Source organism: Chlorocebus sabaeus, chromosome 9, assembly GCF_047675955.1.
Source record: "Chlorocebus sabaeus isolate Y175 chromosome 9, mChlSab1.0.hap1, whole genome shotgun sequence".
Lineage (NCBI taxonomy): Eukaryota > Metazoa > Chordata > Mammalia > Primates > Cercopithecidae > Chlorocebus > Chlorocebus sabaeus.
The window spans coordinates 134,861,584-134,880,585 of NC_132912.1; the positions used below are offsets into that span (position 1 = coordinate 134,861,584).

Below are 19,002 nucleotides of genomic sequence, written 5' to 3' on the forward strand. Positions count from 1 at the left end.
CAGGGTCTGTCTTCCTGGGAAATCCCTTCAAACGTCCCCTTCCATTAGAGAAACCACAGCCTGTGACAAAAACCTCCTCAGCGGCTCCATGTTCTTCCTGCCCCTCTTTTCTCCCCATCTCCCGGCATCTGAGAAGCAGACACCCAGGCCTGTGTTGGGTAGGAGACTGTACAGGAAAACCCCCTCTGCCTAGGAAACCTCGGCCCCCTGCCCCGCAAGTGGTGGCTGCCTTCCACCCTCGTGTGGGGAGTGGTCACGGTGAAGGCCCGCGAGGATGGGAGGCCCCCGAGCTGCTGCACCACTAGGCTGCCGTCCGGTGACGCCAGGCCTGCACGCGAGCCTTCCCTCGTGATGAGCCTGGAGGTAATTCTGGGGTCCAGCTTTTGGACCAGCTTTTTGGTCAGCAGTTTTCCAGTCCACACAAATCAGAAGGTGGACCCACTGTCAAACAGATAGAACAGCATGACCGCAGCAGAAAAACAATTTTCAAGGGAAGATGCAGAAAGGCGAGCTTTGAGCAGAGTGATGAGATGCCACCAGGCCAAGTCTGGGATCAGCTGGCATCGGGCACACGATCCTACAGACACCAGCCATCCCACAGACCTCCTGGCACTGGGCACCGGAACCGGGTCAGGGTCAGCACCTGTGCCAGCTACATGGCATCTGAATGTGGTCCTGTGCACCTGTGAATGCCAAGAAGGCCATCACCACAGGAACTCAGAGCATCCCTGTCCACCCGATACACTCAGAGCACAAAAGGGGCACGACGCGGGGGCTCACACCTGTCATCCCAGCACTTTGGGAGGCCAAGCCGGGGACGACTGCTTGTGGCCAGGAGAGTGAGACCAGCCTGGACAACAAAGCAAGACCCCGTGTCTCAAGAAAAATGTTTTTAATCAGCTGGATGTGATGGCATGCACCTATAGTCCCAGCTACTCAGGAGGCTGGGGCAGAAGGATTGCTTGAGCCCAGGAGTTCAAAGCTTCAGTGAGCTATGATTGCACCACTGCAGTCCAGCCTGGTGACAGAGCAAGACCCTATCTAAAAAAAAAAAAAAAAAAAAAAAAAAAAAAAAAGGTGGCTCAAGCCTGTAATCCCAGCACTTTGGGAGGCCGAGACAGGCAGATCACGAGGTCAGGAGATCGAAATCATCCTGGCTAACACGGTGAAACCCCGTCTCTACTAAAAAATACAAAAAACTAGCCAGGCGAAGTGGCGGGCGCCTGTAGTCCCAGCTACTCGGGAGGCTGAGGCAGGAGAATGGCGTGAACCCGGGAGGCGGAGCTTGCAGTGAGCTGAGATCCGGCCACTGCACTCCAGCCTGGGCGACAGAGCAAGACTCCATCTCAAAAAAAAAAAAAAAGAAAAAAAATACACAAAGTGTCTTTTCCCAAGGCTTCCTCCATTACCCCAGCATGGCCCACAGTCCCCAAGAGTCCAGGTCAGATGCAGGCTATGGCTTCCCAGGGCTCGAGGCCGTGGCTGTGCCCCATCTGGGCTCATTGAACAGCCTCCGTGCTCGTCCCTCGCCAGCCCAGCCTCCCCTCCTCTGTTCCTCCTTCCAGCTCAAGGGATTGGATTATCACCTTGGGAAAGGGATGTGCCTATTTTTGACCAACTGAATTGAAGTAAGGAAAGGCATTATTTCTAGACAGAGCATAAGACTCTGTTCTCTTTTATGTCTCCAAAAATCAGAGTCAGAAGAGCTGAGCAGGGCCAGCAGTCGGCCTTCCCGTGGATGCACAAGTTTGTGGTTTCTGGCCGCACGTCTTGGCCAGGAGATAAAAACCATCTGATGATGGGCCGAGGGGAGTCGGGGCCCTCCACGAAAGCCGCTGGAGAGAGAGCCAGGGAGCACACCAGCACCTGGACTTCCCGAGTCGCAGCACAGAGATGGTCACGAAACTGGGCTCCAGGCCACCATTCCTGTGCAGGGAGGTGGCCAGGCTGAGGAGGCTGGGATCACACCAGGGCCCTGAACATCCGGAAACATGGCTGCCCTTCCTATCCATTGACCAGTTTCCTTCTCAGGAGCCCAGAGAGCCAGCCTGGCCCCCAGCCACAGTTCTGTGCCAACCGCCTTGCTGGATGGCAGCTGGAGCTCACTGAGAGCTCAGTGGCTGATCACCTGCCTGCCCGTGGCCCTGGAGGGAATCGGGGAGGAGTCCAGAGCCTAGGTTTGCAACTGCCTTTGGGACAGCTGCAGGCAACATCCCAGGCCTGCAGGGGATTTTATTCGACCTTGACCCAAGTTGGTCGGGGCAAAGCATTGTGGGGAGCAGGGTGTCTCTTGAGTTCCTTGCACACACAAGTGCACACACACAGGTGCACACACGCTCCTTTCCAAACCTCTGCCTTCAGGCTGCAGGCACCTAGCTTCTCACCCGGGGCCCAACCCACCCTCCTGACCACTCCATCAGCTATCTCAGTGCAGGGCCAGCCTGCGCTCTGGCTCGCCTGGGAGAGGGTTTTTCTTCACCTCCCAAATCACGATAAAATCACATGAACGTTCTGTCGACGGCAGAAGGCTGCAGTGGCAAAGCAAGGCTTTGGAATTCCTCTCAGGTCCCTCCAGGGAGAGGTGGGGGTGGTCTTGAGGGGACAGTTTAGGAACAGACCCCTTACTGTGAAGACCCCCAGACCCCCATTGCTCACACCCCTCTCTGCAGACTCTGCCCTCTGACTTGGCTCTCAGAGCAGCTCTGCCATCACCCTGTGGGGTCAGGAAAGAGACCCCAAGACACTGGATCCCCACCTCATGTCCAGTGACAGAAGAAACTACAAATCCAGCAAAGACCTTTACACATGCCATGCCTCCATGGGTTCTAAAAACAAACATTTACTGGTGAATTTATCTGTAATCCTGCAGCAAGAGAAGCCTCTCCAAGGAAGACACAAACTGCAAAAGCTACAGGGAAAGGGCTCTTGACCAGGAAGATACACGGAACTCTACAAAAATGCAAAGCTAAACACAGTTTTTAAAAATCAAACTACTACAAACTGAGAAAAGGCATTTGCAATACACATGACAAACAAGGGGCTAATTTTCTTACAATGAACTTATACGGATTATTGAGAAAACCAACCCAACAGGAGATGGGGCAGAGGCCACGATACATGGTACAAGAGTGCGTCAGATCTGAGACTTCCCTGCCTCAGTCCCCATTTCACAGTCCAAGCCACAACAGCAAGGATGTGCCTTTTGTCTTGGATACAGCCAGTGTCAGTTGCCCATATACCATGCAGGGGGCAGGGGATGAGGCATGTAAGTGGCCTAGCCCTTCTAAAAGCAATTGGCAACAGTGATCAATAGTCCAGCTGCACCCAGTTTAACACAGTAATGATTGCAACTGTGAAGTTCCAGTCAGCCAGCCCATAAAAATTTATCAAGACCGATGTGCAGTGACTTTCACAACTGAATTGTAAGATCAAAAAGCCCTGGGCTACCCCGTGTCCATGACAGGCGAGGTGATGTGACCATGTCACAGCCGTAACACGGACTCTCGTGCAGATATTACAAATTAGGTGGAGCAGCATGCTGATAAGAACATATCCCAGAGACAACATAAAGCCTTTGTAGGAGTCCAGAACACTCTGCACACGACACTTCTCTTCATGTAAATGAGGGACTGTATGTGACAAACATGCATGTGTATAAAGACATACACATGTGGCCAGGTGCAGTGGCTCACACCTGTCATCCCAGCACTTTGGGAGGCTGATGCAGGGGGATGGTTACAGCCCAGGAGGTCAAGGCTGCAATGAGCCATGATCACGTTCCTGAACTCAGTGATCACGCCACTCCACTCCCTGATCACGCCACCCCACTCCCTGATCACGCCACCGCACTCCCTGATCACACCACCCCACTCCCTGATCACGCCATCGCACCCCGTGATCACGCCAACCCACTCCGTGATCACGCCACCCCACTCCATGATCACGCCACCCCACTCCGTGATCACGCCACCGCACCCCGTGATCACACCACCGCACCCCGTGATCACGCCACTCCACTCCCTGATCACGCCACGCCACTCCCTGATCACGCCACCCCACTCCCTGATCACGCCACCGCACCCCGTGATCACGCCAACCCACTCCGTGATCACGCCACCACACCCCGTGATCACGCCACCCCACTCCCTGATCACGCCACCCCACTCCCTGATCATGCCACCGCACCCCGTGATCACGCCAACCCACTCCCTGATCACGCCACCGCACCCCGTGATCACGCCACCGCACCCCGTGATCACGCCACCCCACCCCGTGATCACGCCACCACACCCCGTGATCACGCCACCCCACTCCCTGATCACGCCACCCCCACTCCCTGATCACGCCACCGCACCCCGTGATCACGCCAACCCACTCCCTGATCACGCCACCGCACCCCGTGATCACGCCACCGCACCCCGTGATCACGCCACCCCACCCCGTGATCACGCCACCCCACCCCGTGATCACGCCACCGCACCCCGTGATCACGCCACCCCACTCCCTGATCACGCCACCGCACCCCGTGATCACGCCACCCCACTCCGTGATCACGCCACCCCACTCCGTGATCACGCCACCCCCACTCCGTGATCACGCCAACCCACTCCCTGATCACGCCACCGCACTCCCTGATCACGCCACCGCACTCCCTGATCACGCCACCGCACCCCATGATCACGCCACCCCACTCCCTGATCACGCCACACCACTCCCTGATCACGCCACCCCACTCCGTGATCACGCCACCCCACTCCCTGATCACGCCACCCCACTCCCTGATCACGCCACCGCACCCTGTGATCATGCCAACCCACTCCATGATCACGCCACCCCCACTCCCTGATCACGCCAACCCATTCCCTGATCACGCCACTGCACCCCGTGATCACGCCACTCCACTCCCTGATCACGCCAACCCATTCCCTGATCACGCCACTGCACCCCATGATCACGCCACTCCACTCCCTGATCACGCCAACCCACTCCCTGATCACGCCACCGCACCCCGTGATCACGCCAACCCACTCCGTGATCACGCCACTGCACTCCAGCCTGGACAACAGAGCAAGACCTATGTTTAAACACACACACACACGACCCTCATGGACACGCACACACACACACACACACTGGTGCACACACACAGTGACCTTCAGGTCCCATCTTCTGCTTCTCTACACTACATCCATGTTTGAACCTTCTACTTGAGCTATTTTTGTCAGCAATAGGGGTTACCTGGGTGTGAGATTATGGGTTCTTTTCTGGTTTCTTCTTTGGGCTTCTCTGTTTCTTAAAAAACAAAAGCCTGTTAAATACAACATAAAACAGGCAGTGCCCCAGCTATTCCTAATGTACCTTACCAGGTCCCCTCCTGCTGGGTAAAAGAAAGCCATTTTGCCAGCTCATGTCTTAGTGGGCCTGGGCCAGTGTCTTCCAAGCTTAATATTATTGTCTTTTTTTAAAGGAAAAAAACATTCTCACATAGCCCAAAGAGTATGTTCATGAAGCCCAGCCCAGGAAATACTGTCCTGGAAAATTAAAATCTTTTATCAGAAAAGGGCTCTGGTTGGAAAGCACTGTTGTGGACAGGGAGTATCCCCCTGGGCCGGTCTGGTGGTTTGTGCAGGTCCCCACAAGATGAAAAGGCAGCTTCCCTCCTGGCACCTGCAGGCCCCTCTGCTTTGGTTCCAGGACCCACAGAAACCAGCTCCACCTTGGGAGAAGCCCCAGTTGGAGATCAGACATGGTGCCAAGGCCACGGGGCACCTTCTGTGACAATGGCTATTTCAGCCCAACCAGGATGGTGGGGTCTGGGGGGAAGAGAGCTTCTCAGACGGGAGCCTGTTTATGGAGAGCCACTCTCCTCATGTTGTCCACTGCCACTCTCAGAGCAGTGTCCCTGCTGAGCGCTGGCATTCAGAGGGAGGCGCCTCCCTGATCCCGGCCTGGAGGCAGAGCCGCCAGCTGGCCAGGCGCCCAGCGGCTCCGGGGGTGGGGGCGACAGGTGCTGGGCAGGGAGGTGCTAAATTGTGTAACACTCAGCAGCCACGCTACACTTGGGAAGAGCGGATGTGCTGAAAATGCCCGGTGTAGGACCAAGGTGTGCCAACCAGCCCACACCATGCCCAAGAGGCTTCGCAGCCACCCACCCCGGCTGTCACAGCACCCATCCCCACCATACTCCCAGCCGGCCGCGCCAGCTTCCCCAGGCTGTCCGGAGTGGCTGCTGGAACTGGAATAAAGTCCTCTCTGAGACAGCTCCTGGGTGGTTTCCTGCAGTTTTCTGGTGGCTGATGAAGAGGGCAGTGCCGGGCGTCAGCTACCCACCTGTGCCTGCACCCACCTGTACCTGTGCCTGTCCTTCCGCAGTTCACTTATCTAATCCACAGCCATGGCTTCGCCAGGGGAAGTGACATACTAAACACCACACTGAAACCCCCACTTGAAAAAAGAAATAACAACAAAATAATAATGACGACGACGAAGTCAGCTTGCTGTTAAGGAAGCCGACACGGAGCACCTGATCACCCAGCTGCCCGAGTAGGCTGGGGCCACCAGTTAAACGTCTTAGCCACCAGCAGCCACTCCTCTGGGGAACTGGCCAGAAGTGACTGCAGCACCCTATTAGCTGCTGGAGTGAAGGGAAGAAGTGGTTTCTCTGGAGAAAACACAGCACAGGCTACAGCAACTCTGCTGGTCAGAAGCAGGGGGCATTGTCATTTCCTGTCCCAGCTCCTCTGAGGCTGGCGTCGGGGAGGCTGGCTCTGCTGTGTTCTCGGGCCAAGGCTGCACAGATCACGTTCCCAGGGGTCCTGCCCACAAAAGGGCCACCACCAAGGCGGACCTCACCCCATGCAGCCAACCCGGGGCAGCAGAGGAGGATCTGGAGACCAGGCAGAGCAGGGGCAGGAGTGTGCACCTCAGGGCCACGGTGGCTAAGACCCAGCGGGAGGCTGGCTGAGGCCCCAGGTCCCAGGGACTGCACCAGGCCTCTCCGCTATCTCACTCTGTGAGTGCTGCCAGAAGATGCCCCAACAAAACGTTTTTCAGGACAGAGCGATACGCTGGTCAGTGGCTCCGGGGAGGACTACAACATGGGTAAGTTAAAAGAAAAAATGGCACAACCTGCCCTGTGAAATCTGAGAGGAGCAAACCGGCCATGAAGGTGTTGGCAGAACACAGACGAGGCTGTGAAGGTCCAGCAGCAGCCACGCCCCCTCCCCGTGAGACCAGCAGAGGCAGGGTCCTGGATGCACTCACTGGGAGGGGGGTGTCATGGGGACCAGGCTCCTGGCAGATGAGCAGCGGGGAGGGCTCCAGCCTCTAGAAAGGCAGATTCCCTCCAGGCCGCCATCTGCCTCAGCACAGGAGGCCAACGAGGGGCGTGGTTTGTGACCTGCAAGCAGGAGCAGGTCTGGGCCCGGGTTTGGGGAACACCTGGGGGTCCAGCATTTGCTGCAGAGCCGAGGAGAGGAGCAGGGAGAGGCTGTGGGCTGTCATGGAGATGACCCCAGCGCTAAGAGGAGGGAACACGTGGTGCCATACACGTCTGATTCTGCTGCGGCTGAGACTGAAACACAGCTGTCGCCTCCTCCTCCACCCCCAGGGCTGGCTGTGGCTCCACTTCTGCCTACGCTCTGCTGGGAAGAGCCACCCCAGACTGCCCAGGAGGCCTCCCTGAGTCCAGCCCCACCCCATCCAAAGTCCAGGGGCCCCAAAGGAGAAGACTGGTACAGCCCCGCCCAATGGTCAGAGGGAAGCACACGATGGCACAGAATCGGCACCTGTCTGGCCACGGAATGTGCCCTTCTCTGTCACAGACTCTCCAAATACCAGGACTTGCTGCTGAGGCCTTTAAGTGCATCCCACAGCTTCTGACCAACCACAAGCAGAGCTGGCCAACTGAAAGGGCATGTGGACCACAGGAGGATGGTGGTGAAGAGCAGACGCCAACCAGAGGCCCTGCATCCACCCATGCCTGAGGTCTGCAGGGTCCACAGCAGCTTGCCGGGCCCCAGGGGAAGCCCCACAGGAGACGGACAGAGTAGGAGGCGGCATCAAGGTGGAGAACAGGGGCAGGTGAGGTTGAGGGGGCAGCAGATTCACCTGCCAGGCTCCACAGGGACTCTGAGCACCCATGACACCCACAGAGCCCCCAGCAGCATCAACTGCAAGGGGCTTTCCCCTCAGAAGAACAGAGCCGCAGCCCTGGGAACCACCTGCCCAAAGACCAGGCATGGACCCGGAACACACTCCCACATCTGCCCAAAGACCAGGCATGGACCCGGAACACGCTCCCACATCTGCCCAAAGCCCAGGCATGGACCCGGAACACACTCCCACATCTGTCCAAAGACCAGGCGTGGACCCGGAACACACTCCCACATCTGCCCAAAGACCAGGCATGGACCCGGAACACGCTCCCACATCTGCCCAAAGACCAGGCATGGACCCGGAACACGCTCCCACATCTGCCCAAAGACCAGGCATGGACCCGGAACACGCTCCCACATCTGCCCAAAGACCAGGCATGGACCCGGAACACGCTCCCACATCTGCCCAAAGACCAGGCATGGACCCGGAACACGCTCCCACATCTGCCCAAAGACCAGGCATGGACCCGGAACACGCTCCCACATCTGCCCAAAGACCAGGCATGGACCCGGAACACGCTCCCACATCTGCCCAAAGACCAAAGACCAGGCATGGACCCGGAACACGCTCCCACATCTGCCCAAAGACCAGGCATGGACCCGGAACACGCTCCCACATCTGCCCAAAGACCAGGCATGGACCCGGAACACGCTCCCACATCTGCCCAAAGACCAAAGACCAGGCATGGACCCGGAACACGCTCCCACATCTGCCCAAAGACCAGGCATGGACCCGGAACACGCTCCCACATCTGCCCAAAGACCAAAGACCAGGCATGGACCCAGAACACGCTCCCACATCTGCCCAAAGACCAGGCATGGACCCGGAACACACTCCCACATCTGTCTGTGGAGCTCCACAAGGAGCTCAATGTCCCCACTCTCAGGAGTCTATATTTTCACCCTGGGAGACTGATGATAAACAATTAACAGATGGACACAGAGAAAATTAGCAACACTGTAGACTTACGGAAAACCATATCAATAATGACGCTAACATTCCAATTAAAGAGCAGATATTTTCAGACTATTTTTAAAAGCAAGACGCCACTATACGATATTTGTAAAAGATGTATTTCCTATTTAAAGACACAGGTTAAGAAAGGAAAAGGGTGGAAAACGATACATCATGAAAACACTGATCATAAAGTTAAGTGACTCTATCAAAGGACACTTTGAACCAAGGGATATTTGACCAATTTGTAGAGGAACATTTTCCTATAAGATTTAATCACCAGAAAGACACCAACCCTAAATGTGAATGCACCCAATAACAACCCAAAATATATGGAGCAAAAATAGACAAAATGAAAGGAAGGAATGGACTAACCAACAGATACCACGATAGATAATATCATTCCCCTCTATTACAGACAAGAAACAAAACGCAAAACACTGATGTAAGGAATAAAAGGGCGGAATCACTACAGACATTAAAAGGAAAATACTGGCCAGGCGCGGTGGCTCACACCTGTAATCCCAGCACTTTGGGAGGCCAAGGCAGGCAGATCACAAGGTCAGGAGATTGAGTCCATCCTGGCTAACGCGGTGAAACCCCATCTCTACTAAAAACAAATACAAAAAATTAGCCGGGCGTGGTGGCGGGTGCCTGTAGTCCCAGTTACTTAGGAGGCTGAGGCAGGAGAATGGCGTGAACCTGGGAGGCAGAGCTGCTTGCAGTGAGTCGAGATTGCGCCACTGCACTCCAGCCTGGGTGACAGAGCAAGACTCCGTCTCAAAAAAAAGGTAAATACAACTTCATACAACAAACTCAACAGCTTAGATGAAATGGACAAAACCCATTCCTTGAAAGACACAAATTATCAAAACACACACAAGAAGAGATGGAAAATCTGAAAAATCCTATATCTCCTAAAGAAATTGAGCTCATTATTAAAATATTCACACAAAGAAAGCTCCAGGGTCAAACAGCATCACTGGTGAATGTTAGAAAACATTTAATGGAAAAACACCACCAACCTCACACAAATTTTTCCGGAAAATCGAAGAGGTGAGAACACCTCTCAACTTATTTTGTGAGGCCAGCACATGCCTGATGTCAAAACCCGACAAGGACACTGCAGGAAAGAAAACATAGACCAATATCCCTAATGAACACAGATGTGAAAATTATTAATGAAATATTGGAAAACTGAATTCAGTAATACATAAAAACAAATCTAGAAATGAAAGGTTGGTATAATATTCAAAAGTCAATCAATGTAATGTTATTACACAAACAAAATAAAAGAGAAAAATCACGTCCACAAATACAGAAGGAAAAGCATTTGACAAAATTCAACAACTGTTAAAAATTAAAAATATAAAAAACTCAGCAAACTAAGAGAAGAAGATTTCCTCTATCTGATCTATGACAAAGCTCAGCTAACATTATACTTAATAATAAAATATTGAATGCTTTCCCCCTAAGACCAGAAAACAGCAAGGATGTCTGCTCTCACTTCTACTCATTGTGCTGGAGATCCTAGACAGTGCAATGAGGCAGAAAATTTTAAAAGAAGCAAAATTGTCTTTATTCACAGATGATTTAAGAAACCCTCAAGAATCTAAAAATATGATAATGGAAGTTCTGAGTTTAAGCAAGGCTAGAGAATACAAAGACAATATAAGCAATAGATTTCATTTTTTAAAAAAGCATAAAATACGTGGGGATAAATTTAACAAAATATCTGCAACACTTGCACACTGAAAGTTAGGAAATGGTGCTGAGAAAAATTAAAGACCACCAAAATAAAATGTCCCAACTGCCACAGATTCATAGATTAAAAAACTCAATTTTTTGGCTGGGTGCAGTGGCTCACACCTGTAATCCCAGCACTTTGAGAGGCCGAGGCAGGCGGATCACTAGGTCAGGAGTTCAAGACCAGCCTGGCCAACATGGTGAAACCCCATCTCTACTAAAAATACAAAAGTTAGCTGGGCATGAGGCAAGAGAATCGCTTGAACCCAGGAGGCGGAGGTTGCAGTGAGCTGAGATCGTGCCGCTGTACTCTCTAGCCTGGGCGACAGAGCCAGACTCAGTCAAAACAAAACAAAACAAAACAAAACCTTAACCTCAATTTTTTTTTTTTTTTTTTTTTTTTTGAGACAGTTTCACTCTGTTCCCAGGCTAGAGAGTACAGTGGCACAATTTTGGCCCACTGCAACCTCCACCTCCCAGGTTCAAGTGATTCTCCTGCCTCGGCCTCCCGAGTAGCTGGGATTACAGACGTGTACCACCACACCCGGCTAATTTTTGTGATTTTTAGCAGAGACAGGGTTTCTCCATGTTGGCCAGGCTGGTCTCAAACTCCTGACCTCAGGTGATCTGCCCGCCTCAGCCTCCCAAAGTACTGGGATTACAGGCGTGAGCCACCGCGTCTGGCCAAAAAACCTCAATTTTCAAGAGATCCATTCTCCCTGAATTGATCTCTAGTTTCAATGCAATCCCAATCAGTCTCTCCTCCAGAAGAGTACAAATGACACTAATGGGTTACAGAAATTGACAAACTGGGATAAAATAGCAAAAATCTAGAGTAGCCTAAATAATTCTGAGAAAAAACAAAACTGGGGTTTTGCTTCCAAGACTTATAAAGCTATAGTAATAAATAGTGTTGTACTGGGGTAAAGACAGACATACAGGTCAACAGAAAAAGAATAATGTTTAGGAACAAACCCACAATTATAAGCTCCTTTTTTTTCCAAAACAAAAAACAAAACAAAAAAAAAAAACAAAAAGAACAAAAAAACAAGTGCCAAGGTAATACAAAGAGGAAACGGTAGTCATTTCAGCAATAGTGCTGGACCATAAACACATTCAGATTAAAAAAAGGAGAAGAGTGGGGGAGGGAAGAAGAGGGAAAAAAATCCTCAACCCTCACCTCATGTGAAACATAAATAAAAATTAGCAGCTATAAAACTTCTAAAAGAAAACACAGGAAAAAAATTATTGCAACCATGAGTTGGTCGAAGATTTCTTAGAAAGAACACAAAAAGATCAAACCATAAAGGAAGAAATTGATGATATACTGAACTTCATCAAAATTTAAAACTTCTTTCTCCAAAACCACCATTAAGAACTAAAGAGGAATGAGACAAAGATGCGGAATTGGCTCCTGTGAGCCAGTGTAGCCAACTCTAACCCAGAGCTGGGCTGCCTGTAAAGGGCCAAGGGCGAACTTTCTGAGGTGACAGACATGATCTACATCTTTATTGCAGCGGTGGTTATGTGACTGTATGCCTTTGTCAAAACTCATTAAATCTCAACCTTAAAATGGGTGAATTTTATTTTATGTAAATTAGCCTTCAATAAAACTGATTTTAAAAATTAACCATATTTCTGTGCACCAGCAATAAAAAATGTTTATATGAAACTAAAATAATGCCAGTTACAGTAGCATAAAACAAATAAAAATTACTTGGGGATAAATTTAAGATGTACAAGACTTGTATACTGAAAACTACAACCCATGTGGAGAGAAATTAAAGACCTCAATAAATGGAGAGATGTACCATGTTCATGGATTGAAAAACTAATTATTATTAAGATGTCCAGCCTCCCTAAAATTGAGTTATATTTTTAAACACAATCTGAATCAACATCTTGGCAGGCTTCTGTATGTATAAATCGACAAGTTTATATTCAGAATTTATACGGAAATACAGAGGATCCAGAATTGCTGAAACAATTTTGAGAAATGAACTAAGTTGGAGGACATAAAAGTATCATTTAAAGATTTAGTATAAAGCTACAACAATCAAGACAATGTGTTACCAGTAACAAGAAAGACAAGGCCGGGCGCGGTGGCTCAAGCCTGTAATCCCAGCACTTTGGGAGGCCGAGACAGGCGGATCACGAGGTCAGGAGATCGAGACCATCCTGGCTAACACGGTGAAACCCCGTCTCTACTAAAAAAAATACAAAAAACTAGCTGGGCGAGGTGGCGGGCACCTGTGGTCCCAGCTACTCAGGAGGCTGAGGCAGGAGAATGGCGTAAACCCGGGAGGCGGAGCTTGCAGTGAGCTGAGATCCGGCCACTGCACTCCAGCCTGAGCGACAGAGCCAGACTCCGTCTCAAAAAAAAAAAAAAGAAAAGAAAAAAAAAAAATAGAATCAAACATATTGGTTTTTGACAAAAGCACAACGGTAATCCAACGGGGAAAGTTAAGTCTCTTCAATGAATGATGCTAGAATAAATGGATATCCACATGGAAAAATGAAACTCTACTCCCATTTCACACTCTGCACAAAAATTAATTTGAAATATATCTTAGACCTAAACTTGACTTTAGGATAGATGAAGATTTCTTAGAGGAGACACAGACTACTCATCAAAAGAGACCACTGAGAAAATGAATGGGTGAGCCATAAACTGGAAGAAAATACAGTGCATCTATCCATCAAAGGACTTGAAAACAGAATCGTTATAGAACTCCTACAACTTAATAAAACACACACAGAAATGGGCTAAAGACTTGCACAGACACTTCACAAAGTAAGCCATACAAATAACTGTCTTAGTCGGTTCAGGCTACTATAACAGACTGCCACAGACTTGGTTCCTCAAACAACAAAGATTTATTCCTTACAGCTCTAGAGGCTGGGAAGTGTAAGATCAAAGCACTGGAAGACTCAGTGTCTGGTGAGGGCCCACTTCTCAGCTCATAAACAGCTGTCTTCTCTCCATGTTCTCACAGGGTAGAAAGCTGGTGAGAGCGCCCTCTGGGGTCCCTTGTTACAAAGGCATTAATCCCCTTCAAAAGGGCTCCACCCTTACCACCTAAGTACCTCCCACAGGCGCTAGGTCCTAATACCATCACTCTGGAGGGTGGATCTCAACATATGAACGTGGGTGGGGACACAAACATTCAGTCCATTGCAATGTTCAATAAGCATATGAAAGAGTCGTCAATATCATCTGTCATCAGGAAAATGCAAATGTCCCTAACACCCAAACTTGTTACATTTGGAAATGCCCATTATTTGCCAACCTCGGATGCATAATTTTCTTGATAACTGTATGGTCATCCAACAGCAATCAGATTTGGCCACACCTGCCAAAGAGATTCTGCTGTGCCTCTAAGATACCAGCTGGCCATTCTATGGGCCAGCAGATGCCTCCACCATAGACCCCAAGAAGAACCCCAGGACCCAGCCAGAAAGGAGAGCAGGGCTGGGCCATGCCTGCCTGCTGGACACTGCAGTACACTCCCCCTAAGGGAGACACAGCCTTATGCAACACTCATGGTCAAAAAGCCCAACTTCCATGTGCCCAGCTCCCTTCCACGTTGACTCATCCACTTCCTCTTTCTACCCAGTTAAGTTAAATCTAAGCATTTATTGAGCACTTACATGTGCAAGACAATATGGAGTCCAGAGCGAACATGACCCGGCCCCTGCCCACATGGCTTTCTCTGCAAAGGAGAGAGACGTGTTCCTGCAGCAAGTAGTACCTAGAGAGGATGCGATTACTGTGCACGTGTGTGTGCATGCATGCTTACAGGAGAATGACATCTCCAAACACAAAGCCAGATCCTCTTGGCCAGATCATCTGACTGTTCTGATGTTTATGAGGATGGATTCCAAGAGACCCCTAAGAAGCTAAGGTCCCCAGGACTACCCAGGAGGATGCCAAAACCAAGCCAGTGTCCAGCATGCTGTGTCCTGAGGCACCCTCCTGACCACAGCATGCTCAGTGTCCTGAGGCATCCTCCTGACCACAGCATGCTCAGTGTCCTGAGGCATCCTCCTGACCACAGCCCTGGGGCGCTGGGCACTGCTGCCCTGAGGGCCCAAGGTGGCTCTACTGCTGTTCACAGCGCCACCCTCCCAGGGCCATCATACCCAAGGCCACCACATCCAGGGCCGTCATGCCCAGGGCTACCATTCTCAAGGCCACCCAACCAGGGTCACCACACCCAGACCCACCAAGCCCAGGGTCACCATGTCCAGCACTACCCATCCAGACCCACCATACCCAGGGCCACCCATCCAGAACTGCCACACCCAGGGCCACCTCGGGGCAACCCAAGGGAAACAGGGCAGGAGAGGCACAGCCAGTCTTCCACCGGCTTCTGCTGCCTCGGTTCTCCCTGCCTCCCTTCCAGCTCTCTCCTGCGTTCTGATAACAGCCCTCGTGGCTGTGGGACCTCACTGTTTGCATGTTGAAAAGACAAAATCAACACAGCAACGGCACGTAGAAGAGAAGAACCCACTGGAGGGCAAGTGTAATTAACGGAAATTTTCTGAATCTTCCAATTAGCTCGGCAGTGGCTGAGCTGGCTTGTGCTCTCTGGAGCATTACCGCTTTTTAATTAAAGGAATGTGAGTTCATTTTGGCACAGGTTTCCTGAGATCCACTGCACTGGGCCCCTGGACACGCCACACAGGTCCACAGGAAGCACAGGCTCCACTGGCTGTGGGTGACCCTGTCCCCTCAGATGTTCTTGGTCCGAGATGTGTGCCATCCTTGTGAGGACGGGGCTCTGCTTTCCGAGGACCCAGGAGCCCTGTGGACACCTCCTCATGGCCTTGGAAGAAAGTAGCCCATGGTCAAGCTGTGCTGAACAAAGCCCAGAGGCATGGTCACCTGCAGAGCCCAGGCCACCTAGTGGGAAGAAGGGCTGTGCCCATGAGATGCCAGCCTGCCCAATGGAGGCGGGCCAGGAGTCTTCCAGAGCACCCCTCTGCAAGTCTGAGTTTAGAATCACACCAGGTACCATCTTTCACACATCCAGACTCCTGCAGGAACGCTGAGCCTGAGCTATGCCAGCATTCAAGCAGAGCCACGGGGCTCATGCAACAGGCCTCGGGAGAGAACCTTCAGGTCCCAGAGACCCCGTCCCCCCAACCCTGGCTCTGACATGCCTGCCGTCCTGCACTGAAGACCCTCAGGCTGCAGAGCTGAGGGATACAGACCACATGGTCTCCATGTCCACCTGTGTGCACAAGATGGCCATTTCTAACCTCCTGCCCCAGCAAGCCTGATGCTGACAGCGGGAGGCGGTGTGTCTCCCCTCCCTCTCAGACACCAGTGGGGAGCGGGGAAGAAGAGCACTGCAGTGAGGTCCACACATGGCCATACAGCCTTCACTTCCCACCCTCGCGCTGGCCTGTATAGACCTGGAGGCTTCTCCTGCAGGGGCCCAAGGTTCCTACAGGGACTGAGCACCTCCCAGGACGGGCCTCAGATCCCAGTCAGCACTGGGCCTCAACATTTCAGCTACTCCCTAAAGTCACAAAGAGCAAGGACATTGGAGGCAGACTGCCACCCTGGACATCCAGTGCCACCATAGGCACCTCCACGAGGAGTAGACAGCCAGTGCAGCACACTCTGAGCCCAGGAACCCAAGCCCAGCCCTCGCAAGCACCCCCAGGACCATGCATCAGCCAGGCAGGGTCCCCTCACTGCCACCAAGGGCCTGGGTATCAGCCTCTGCCTCTCCATCCATGCACTCAATGCTCACACACCACATGCACGTCGATACACACACTCTCTCACCCACACAGTCACATACTCATCCACACTCAGTCTGATATATTCATCCACACAAACACACGTAAACAATTCATGCATGCACACACATTCACACGCTCATGCACACATAAACACACACATGCATGCACACACACATGCTAATGCACACATAAACACATGCATGCATGCACACACACACGCTAATGCACACATAAACACACGCATGCATGCACACACATTCACACTCACATGCTCATTCACACTCACATGCTCATGCACACACATTCGTACATTCGTTCATGCACACATGCTTCCATATTCATGCACTCCCGCACTTGTGCTCATACCCATACAGACTAATCCACAGATCCCCGGTGACAGCCCAGGTGTTCTGAGGGGCACCCAATGCAAGACCCCCACCCAAAGCAGGCCCTGGAATTATCGAAAAAAAGACACCCGACCTGGAAAGCCACTCTCAGAGGCCTGGCTGACACCATCCCCTGGAGCTCTTCTATAAGAAAGGTGTGAGGAAGGGCATCAGATTGCCAACCTCCCACCCTCTGGAGATGGTACCTGAGCCCCGCGGCCCGCTGCCAGTCCCTCCCTGGTCCCTCTCCCCAAGCCTTGTGGCTGCTGCCGGTCCCTCCCTGGTCCCTCTCCCAGATCCCTGCGGCCTGCTGCTGGTCCCTCCTTGGTCCCTCTCCCCTCCCTTCCCTTCCCCATGCAGACATCCCCCTCCTGACTCAGTGCTGCAAGTGCTACAAGTCACTCAGGACACAAGACTGAGCCAAGGAGACGAAACCTGCCCCATGCAACGTGCAGGGAAAGAGGCTGACCCGGAGGTGAGCAGTGAACAGCAAACATCAGCAACTGGGGGGGCACAGCACGTGCAGGGAGGTCAGTGCAGCACATGCATGTGTGCGGGGAGGGAAGCGCTGGGGAAGAGCCAAGAGAAGCCCAGGGCCAGGGGGGCTGGGGCAGGACTCAGAATGGGCCTGGCTGAGAGGAGGATGGGGCAGCCATAGCTGCTCTCACGGTCCCTCCACCCAGGCCCGGCACCTGGTGGGCTCCCCTCCTGGCTCTGAGATGGCCCAGGGCCAAGCGACTGTCCTGGCCAGCAAGTTGTGAGCCGCTCTCAGGCCAGGGCAGGCAATTCGTCGCCAGCAAAAGATGTCTCAGAACACTCCTTCTCCCACTCCAGCTCCTGGTGGCTGCACCTTCACACGGGCCAGGATGACAGTGAGCCAAGCCCTCCCTTGGATTCATGGGGACACAGAGCAGGCGACAGAATGAAGGCCCTGTCATCCTCAGCCACTGGCTTAGGGTGGCTGTTACTGCAGAGCGTCTGCCACCCAGACTGGGCCAGAGGAGCGAGGCAGCCGGCCAGGCACACGGAGGGTGCCATGGGCAGAGCTCCTTTAAGAAGCAGCAGAGGGAACGCAGGGCAGGCATGGCCAGAGAGGGGTTGGGGAGATCACACAGCCAGGCATGTGGTGAGCCTGGGCCTGAAGAGCAGAACCAGGAGCCCAGCAGACGGGAGGTCCAGAAGACTGGGCCACACTGGCCACTGCCTCGGGAACAGGGGGGCAGCCCCGAGGAAGTCCTGCCAGAGCTGGGGCGGAGCTGCACTGGGAATGCAGAAGGAGCCAAGGCAGAGGGAGCCGTTTGGCGGGGAGAGCCAAGAGAACACCCAACGGTTGTGGGCACGAGGGAAGGGGCCCCCAAGGGAGATCAGAGTTGGGCACATGCAGAGTCTTCAGGCAGGGCCAGCGTGGGGCATCAGCACTCGCATTTGAACCTGCTGAACTGAGACGCTCCAGTGGCAAGGTCCAGTCAGAGGGTGGACGGAAAAGCCTGGAACGTGGGAAACAGGTCCCAGCTGGAGACAGGAATTGGGAGTTGCTGCCATATAGGTAGTATCTGAACCATGAGATCATCAGTGTGTGGGTGGAGCGGGAAGGGAAAGAGCCCCGAGGCCCCAGCATGGCAGAGTCAGAGTCAGAGACGAGGGGGACCCGCCAAGGAGGACATGGAGGGGGCACGGGGAAGGGGGTTGGGGGTCAGGAGTGTCAGACCCTGCCATAGGTCGAGGTCAAGGAAGGCTGGGAACAGAGCACAGCCACAGGGAGGGGTCACCCCAAGGTTGCTTTGTAGCAGGCGGGGCAGATCCCAGCTCCAGTGGGTTCTGGAGAACTGGAGGGGAGGCCTGCAGACGGCAGGGAGCGAGCAAGTTTGAGTTTTGCTAAGAAACAGGGCTGTGGGCTGATGCTTTCGCAGCACAGGAAATAAAGCATGTTGCTTATTCACTCAACAGCCACACACCAAGCGCCGTGTGATGGCTGGTGCCCTTCTCCACTCTGGGGACACGA

General features: G+C 52.6%; 1 protein-coding gene across 3 annotated transcripts in view; it reads right to left on the reverse strand.

Annotated features, from left to right (window-relative positions):
- Window positions 1-19,002, reverse strand: part of STK32C (serine/threonine kinase 32C) — a 100,230-nt gene that overhangs the window by 67,921 nt on the left and 13,307 nt on the right. The window lies entirely within an intron of this gene.